Here is an 8,760-nt window from a genome sequence, read left to right as displayed (position 1 = left end):
GAAACATATAGTCCCGTTGCTCGGTTTGACACAATTAGATTAATGCTCAGTATTGCAGCCAAAAATAATTTACACCTCGGACAGTTCAACATTAAAACCGCATTCTTATATGGAAGTCTGAAAGAAGATATTTATATGAAACAACCTAAAGGTTATGATGATGGTACAAATCGGGTTTGTAAATTGCTAAAAAGCCTATATGGCTTAAAGCAGTCTCCAAGATGTTGGACGGAACGTTTCACAAAATTTATCTCGAACTTAAAATTTTATCAGAGTAATGCAGATCCTTGTTTTTATATTTATACAGAAGACGACAAATTAATGTTGATGACCATATACGTAGACGATGGACTGGTAGCAGCTTCAAACGAATCTTTAATTGATAAATTCTTCGATGATTTAAATAAAGAATTCAAAATTACGAGTTCGAAAGAAGTAAAGAGTTTTCTTGGACTTGAAATTAATAGATTAGAAGATGGTTCAATATTCATTCATCAGAGTAGGTATATCGAAAACATATTGGAAAAATTTAATATGAATGAGGCAAACAGTGTTTCTACACCTATCGAGACTAATTGGAACGAAAGTAACATAGGCGATAATGATTGTAACGCACCATACAGAGAAGCCGTAGGGAACTTAATGTTTTTACAAACCGTAAGTAGGCCAAATATTAGTTTTGCAATAAATATAGCGGCGAGACACTTAGAGAATCCAAACCAGTATCAATGGAAATTAGTCAAACGAATTTTGCGCTACATAAAAGGGACCGCAGACATGGGACTCTTATATACAAAAGCAGGCAGTCTCGAAACCTTTAGCGATGCTGACTATGCAGGCGACAAAGAAACAAGAAAGTCGACATCAGGCGTTGTATGTAAGTATGCGAATGCGGCCATCACATGGCAATGTAAGCGACAACAATGTATAGCTCTATCTACGACCGAAGCTGAATATGTCAGTGCAGCCTCAGGAGCGAAAGAAATTATGTGGCTAAAGAAAATATTTCTTGAATGTAAATTAGAGATCCTTAAGTATATGCTATGTGTAGACAATACTAGTGCCGTGAAATTAATTAAGAATCCAGAATTCCATCAAAGAAGTAAGCATATTGACGTAAGATATCATTTCTTGCGAGATTTATACAATAGAGGCGAAATTGATATAACGTATGTAACAAGCGAAGAGCAATTGGCAGATATATGTACAAAGGCGTTGCCAAAACCGAGATTTGAATATTTAAGGAAAAAGTTAGGTTTGAAAAGTAAAAAAGATATTAAGAGGAAATTGTTTGTAAACATGTAGAGTTTTTAGGGAGGGTGTCGAAGTGATTATTACTTCTCAAAAAAAAAGAGGAAAAACTCTACATGATCTGTTTAGTCTTCTAGTTTTTTTTTTGTGTAATAAATTAATTTGTATGGAAAAGAGAAAGGCGGCTGGCAAATGTACTTGAGAAGACATTGACAAATTAATTTTCAGATATTTACGACAAGAGTTAGAAAATATTAAGAGATAATTTGTAAATTTGAGATAATTGTTTGTAGGGATGTAGAGTTTTAGGGAGGGTGTTGAAGTGGTTTCTCAAGCACTGAAGCCATCGACAGCGTGTAGACAAAAGACTGCGACGAAGTCAGGCCATAAACAGTAGACAGGCGACGTTGGCTTCGGGGTTTTTCAGTTATTAGGTAACACAGCTAGCGTGCGGATCTGGACCAGCTCAAATTGTATTTTTACTTATTACACTTCTATTTAAATATATTTTCTACCTTACAATTTATCCACGTGTTTTCTCTGTTTACACACCGAATAACCTCAACAAGAAGGTTCCAATCGCCGTTGCTAGACAGTTTCTGCCAAAAGTTTGATGTATACTCGTTGGAAGCATTGAGAAAGATTTTTGTCAATGTAGACACATTAAACTCCACTTAACAGCAACCGGTGCGAGTAGGGCCAATGGACAGGTAGAGCGTATGATGCACACGCTAAAGAGTATGTTTACAACGGAAGAAACGACTGGGCGATCGTGGCTAGACGCGATTGGCCAAATAGAGTTGGCTTTGAATTGCACCACCAACCGCGTGGTTAAATCGAGTCCATTGGAACCATTTATTGGTAGGACAGCAAAGACCTTATGACTCATTGATACTTGATAATATCGAAGAGAGAGAAGTAGATATCTTTGTAGTATCGTGGACGAAAGGCCTGGGAAATATCGGACGAACTATGAACAGTGTCGCGAGAGCCGAGGCGCCGTCGGGCCCATCAATGTGTCATCGGTCTTTTCAAGTGCATAGTTTCGTGGAAAAGACCTACGTGACCCTGGCCACGAGTGTCTGCGGAACACGTGTGCGGTGGGCCTAGGAAAAGGACAACAGAATGCGACAACGGCCAGAGAGGGTTAGTCGAGAAACAGTGTGCGAGTCGAGAAACAGTGTGCGAGTCGAGAAACAGTGTGCGAGTCGAGAAACAGAGGGCGAGTCGAGAAGCCGAGTGCGAGTCGAGCGGAGACGGAGGTTGCGAGTGGCGTTGCCGGGAGAGTGTGGATTACGCTGTTTTCTGTACGTTTGGTATGAATAGTTCAAGTTAAGCCACAATCGTCTTTTCTGTCTGATTAACATCTCTATTGTCCACTCTTTGTGAACATATTACATCACGATATTACATCTTTGATGTAAGACAGCAAGCAATAGAGAACCTAGAAATTAGTGCTAGGTACTATAAAGGTGGATTTGACAAAACTAAAGCTAAAGTAGTTAGGTTTAATCCTGGTGATTTTGTATCACGCGAGAACGAGGAAATAAAATCAAACTAAATTAAATCCAAAATTTAAGGGCCCCTTCGTAATAGCTGAAATTTTGGAAGGAGATAGGTATGTTTTGAAAACAGTAGATGGTAAACGCTCCTATAAATACAGTCATGATAGGTTGAAGAAAATGCCGAATAGTCGTATCCCTGCTGAATTGGACGTCTGTAGCGATGGCGAGAACAGTGACCATGGCGATATGAGTACCCCGATCTCGGAGGATCAGAAGCATGATACCGCGTAGCAGAGTAATGTAAGGAAGCTCGATGTGACCGTGTGATGGACCCTACCTGTGAGGGATTCCACATGTGTTCAGAACGATAATATAGGAAATCTCGATGTGACTGTGTAATGGACCCTACCTGTGAGGAATTCCACATGTGTCCGGGGCGATAATGTAAGAAAGGTCAGGAAGGCCGAGCAATGGGTTAAATGTACCATTGGGTGATAATGTAACAAAACTTTGGGCGGCCGTGCGATCCAGAAAAACGAGATTCACGTGGGTGCGAAATCGAGAATGGTCCATCATGTCATCGCGACCAGATTAACAACCTGCAGGATACAACTAGCATTTTGAATAACAATCATGATGTCATTAATTTCTTTCTCTTATTCCTTTTGTTACCAAATCTCTGAACAAAATTTGCTGTTAAACCGGACCCTTGATTTAGTTAAGTTGTAAATAATGTTATTTGTACCAAATCTAATATTGGAAAAACTCAATATTTTAGTAACGCGGGGACGTGTGATAGTCAGGATGGCCGTGCCGGAGATGAAAGGACACCGGAACCCTCCCTCTGGAACTTCGGGAAAATCCGTAAAATTGCAATTAAAGTTTACAGTCGTAATTAAACAATTTGCCGTCATTCTGCCCAATTGTACTTGTTTGCGATTTGTGATAATAAACTTGGGCTCAAGGCGACCATCAGTCGCCGAACGTAGCCGCGGTCAACGGGACGGACGCTTCGTCTAACAAAGGTGTGGAGTTATAGTATGATCCTCATTAAAAGAAATACTCATAGAGGTACTTGACAGTAAAACATTCCAACGGTTCCTTCGGACAATGAATACCAGATGTTGAGGCACTTACACAGCACAAGTCCAGTTAGTCTGAGGACCAGCTATAAAACCTTTTTTTTTTGGTAATTAAGATTTTCCAAACGGACAGGCAGTTTTTGTCCCAAATCGACCAATTGGCAGCGACGTCAATTTTCCTTACTTTCGGAACGAGGGCTATACTCGACGAATCCGCTGATCTCATGTCCTTAGACACACCCCATCATAGTTTTCCTCTGTGGCATCATTGGGACTCCACTGCCATAATCCTCTATTGATAGACCAAGGCGGCACCAGCTCTTGAACGGGTGTTATACTGCTCCTAATGGTCTTCCTTCTTAATGCAATATTTTTCGGCCCGAAGCTCAGTTGTGAAATAAATGGGCATTATGCCCATAAGCACGCACACTGCTGCATGGGTCACTGTACGGGAGGTCGTCGAAACTCTTGTCAATGCGGCCCTTTGTGTCCTTTTCAAGATGTTCCTATTCTTCTTAATCTCTATTACCTTGGCCCATACAGGCGCCGCATATAACACTACCGACTCCCAGGCCCCATAATAGAGTCTTCTAACAGAGCCGGCGGGCTCATTGACATTGGTGAGCAAAGAACAGTAATCTAACCCCAATTTAAATCGAAAAATGAATCCATCATCGAATCCAAAAAAATGTAATCGTACGTGTACAACCAATCGACAATACACATTCGATTATTAATTACTTGCGACGCTTTCAATGCACTTTATCGTAAATTGTGCTCACAGCAATGGAAGGTGGTCGTTGCTGTTGGCCACGTGGCAAAGTGCTTGGTGGCAGCAGCACGATAAACGGTATGGTCTACATTCGTGGTGCCAAACGAGACTACGATATATGGGAACAGCAAGGCAATTCGGGATGGTCCTACAAGAATGTCCTGAGATATTTCAAAAAATCGGAGCATAATTAGAATCACAATTACACCGAGACACCGTATCATTCGTCCGGGGGTTACATAACCGTCTGAGGTGGTATGCCGTGATAGGTACGAAAGGAATACTCAGATGTTAAACGAACGATAGTTTATTAAGAAGCGATTTAACAGACAGACTCAACAAATAACAATTAACAGATATGATCAACAAATAACTGGTAACGATTAACAAATAACAATTGACATCAAGAGTTCAATAGACGCGTTGCTATGCAATGTCACTGAGTACTTGTTTATTTCACGGCGCAAGACAGACTGCTGTCCTTTTGTTCTGGATCGAACGGATTCTTCCCTTCGTTGCCCATCGATATCCCCCACTAGCGTGCGTTCATTAGATGTGCCGCCGCGCCTGGCACGTGTATGCTCTTCCGAGAATTCGGCGGAAAGAGCGTGAAGATATCGATGGCACATTGGGCACGTCGGTGTTGCGCTTTGACGGCGTAGCGCTTTGTATCCAGAGCCGTTGGAAAGTTCCATGGCCCGTGTCGCCACACGTCCAAGAACCACCATTTCACACTCCTCTGGCCGCTGCGTTTGTTCAAGCAGGCAAAGAAATGGGTTACGAGAATAGAAGCGTTAACGGAGAATGGCATACTGGCTTTATGAATCCTCAGGGAACCATTAGAAATGCGGCTAGCTATGTCGCGCAAGAATTTAGACGTCGCAATGGGAGCGTACGTTACCAAAATTTTAATAGATCCGTCGTCGAAGCGTGCTGACGGCGTAGAGTTCGTTAGAGATAGAGAGACGTTGCGCGTTTATGCCAACAAGGAAGTGATCGTTTCCGCAGGAGCTATCAATAGCCCTCAATTGCTGATGTTGTCGGGAATAGGACCCAAGGAACATTTATCGGAAGTGATTCAGGATTTAAGTGTCGGTCATACTCTTCAAAATCATATAAATGCGGGAGGCCTTACGTTTTTTATGAATGATACAGTTTCGCTTGTACAGAGCAGCATGAATAATATTAGCTACATCCTAGAATACGCCATATTCGAAGACGGACCTTTGACCAACTTAGCATCTATAGAAGGAGTAGGTTTTATCAATACGAAATATGCGAATGCCTCTGGCCATTTCCTAAACATACAGTTGCTTTTTTCCTCAACGGGGCAGAACTCTGACAGCCAGAGACGGACTCGTGGATCGAACAAAGAATTCTATGACGACGTATATGGAGAGCTTGGCGATAAGGACCTGTGGAGCGTGTATCCCATACTTTTAAGACCGAAAAGTAGTGGTGTTATCAAGCTTCGAAGCAACAGTCCTTTCGATTATCCATTGATTTATCCGAACTGTTTCGACAAAGCGGAGGATATGACGACACTGATCGGAGGAGTTAAGTTTGTGCTTGAGATGAGCAAAATTGCTCCATTTAGGCGTTACGGGAGCGAACTGAATCCTAAACCATTTCCTGGCTGCAAGGATATTCCGTTCTATAGCGATTTATACTGGGAGTGCACGATCAAATTTTATCCTCAGACTATATTTCATCCTGTGGACACTTGCAAGATGGGGCCTGATTCGGACTCAGAAGCTGTGGTAGATCTTCGGCTTCGAGTTTACGGAGTTACTGGACTACGAGTTATAAATAGTTCCATTATGCCAAGTATAATCGGTGGTAATATTAACGCACCGACTATCATGATCGCAGAGAGGGATTCCGATATGCTAAAGGAGGAGTGGTTGAATAAACAGAAATACGAATATATATGTTATAAATTAATTTAAAGCGACTGTGAATTTAACTGTCTAAATTTAACTAATGATATTATTAGGGAAAGAGGGAGCAATATAGGAACGCTCAGAAAAAACAATCCGCGAATTGTCTGCAGTATCAACATTCATACGCTGCCATGGACGTACGATTATAAACAAAATTCACAGTAGCGGTAACAATAGATTTCAGAGTTTTTAAGATTGCTCAGAAGAGTGTCTTTCACAACATACGTTAAAGTCAAAGTAATCAGAGGTGATTCCCTTGTTGTGAACGATTACCAAAAAGCTTTCGAATCTATACATGGAGCGCGCATATACAGGGTGGTTGGTAACTGGTGGTACAAGCGGAAAGGGGGTGATTCTACGCGAAAAAAGAAGTCGAAAATAATATAATAATATTAATTAAATTATTAAAAATAATAAAAATTTTTCGTTTGAGGTTTTGTTTTCGAGAAAATCGACCTTGAATTTTCGCACGGTACGCGTGCACTTTATCACGTCTCGTTATAACGGATCTCACTGTAGATCGTTGTCTCGATGAAAAAATTAAAAAAAAAATTTTTTTTTAATTTTTATTTTATATTTTCGACATCTTTTTCGCGTAGAATCACCCACTTTTCGCTTGTACCATCAGTTACCAACCACCCTGTATATTCCATTCAATTCAGTTTGTTTTATGCATTTATTAAATGGGAAAGATAAAGGTAACAAAAATTGATATTGTCAAATTATATTTAAATATACTATTTTACTTAAATTTGATATAAATGTTGCCTAAGGATAAGTAACCAAAACACTAAATAATAATAAATGACCTTGGGAGTATAATAAGAAATGTAAAAAAATTGGAAGATGTGATGAATATGAACTAGTTGGAAATAGCTTCGGGATAATTGATGTTGTATGCATAAAAGAAGTCGGAATAGATATTTTAATTTTTATATAAACGAAATAATGTGTACTTGTGCATCGCGGATCGTTACCCTCACTTTTCGTTAGAAAAGTGTAAACAACGAATCCACGCCCTTAGTTCAGAAGACACATCCACACCGAGCTTTCCTCCGTAATCACACAAGAACGAACTTCACTTGTTCTCATCATGATAGACCAGTCACTTCATCCCTCTACACTTGTGATCTAGACTATAGAGCAGCCACTTCATCTCTATACTTCGTTTACGATATCAGGAGAGTCTATTCAATTGCTACTTCTGCTACATCAAGAAAGTCACCTTCTTTTTATATTCAACTGTAAGGGCCTTGCTCTACTACGAAAGAACATTCAGTGTTCATCTATCGGAGTTTCATACATCAAAGTATCTTCTAAGATATTTATATCATACGTAACGGTGTAACTATTCAGTGTATTAAGTTATTGGAAATATAAATCTTATAACTCTGTTAATCGCAGTGTTATACCACATCAATCACCCCTATTATCCCACAAGAAACAAGGGGATCGATCTGTTCGTGGTGTCGATTCTTATAATCGTGTGGCGAATGAAAAGGGAGTTTTACGTTTCGTCCCGGGACTACCGGTGGACTCGTCAGTAAGGCTATGCCCGGTTGTTTCGACCATTCGCGGGGAGACGCGATCGCGAGGAAGCACGTCAACGGGAGTCGTAAATTCCCGTTACGATTGGATAATCGGCGCCACGAAATGATCGATCCCCTGATCTCGTTTGCAATAATAGGGGTGGTTAAGTTGATTTTACACTGAAATAACGAATACAATTAATGTTTATTCCAACAACTTCTTAACTAGAAATGTACAATTAATTCGATTGATAGCTAGAGTAACAAGGTGTTGTACGTGACGCACGCTTAGATGTTGAAGGTTCAAAAAACGTATAAAGACTGACTTTCTGTAACGATGATGCAGCGGAGGACACTTGCGATGGGTGGGTCTAATGATGCGAGAAAAGCTGATTTGTTAAGACCAAGTTCTTGTTGGGAGAGTGAGGGAAGGACTTCTCTGGTAATAGGTTAATTTTCTGGATTGGTGTGGAAGAGTGGAGGAAGGGTGTTAACCGCCCCGAGAGAAAGTTGCTAGTGTAAAACATCGTACATAAGAAAGACGAACTTCTCCTATCTTTCCGTAGTAAACAATAACCTTTAGACAGTGATTTAGTGCAGATGTTTGGTTCGGTCCGAAGGACCTTAGAAATTCCTCTAAGATATATGATCGGCTCTTAAGACTATTGAAGGTACGCA

General features: G+C 40.5%; 1 pseudogene; it reads left to right on the top strand.

Moving 5' to 3' along the window:
• The first annotated feature begins 534 nt into the window (after positions 1 to 534).
• LOC117160606 (glucose dehydrogenase [FAD, quinone]-like) lies at positions 535 to 6,559 on the top strand (annotated as a pseudogene).
• The last annotated feature ends 2,201 nt before the right edge of the window (positions 6,560 to 8,760 follow it).

Source organism: Bombus vancouverensis, chromosome 1, assembly GCF_051014615.1.
Source record: "Bombus vancouverensis nearcticus chromosome 1, iyBomVanc1_principal, whole genome shotgun sequence".
Lineage (NCBI taxonomy): Eukaryota > Metazoa > Arthropoda > Insecta > Hymenoptera > Apidae > Bombus > Bombus vancouverensis.
Note: the sequence above shows the minus strand (reverse complement) of the source record. Positions and strands in the feature narration are given on the sequence as shown.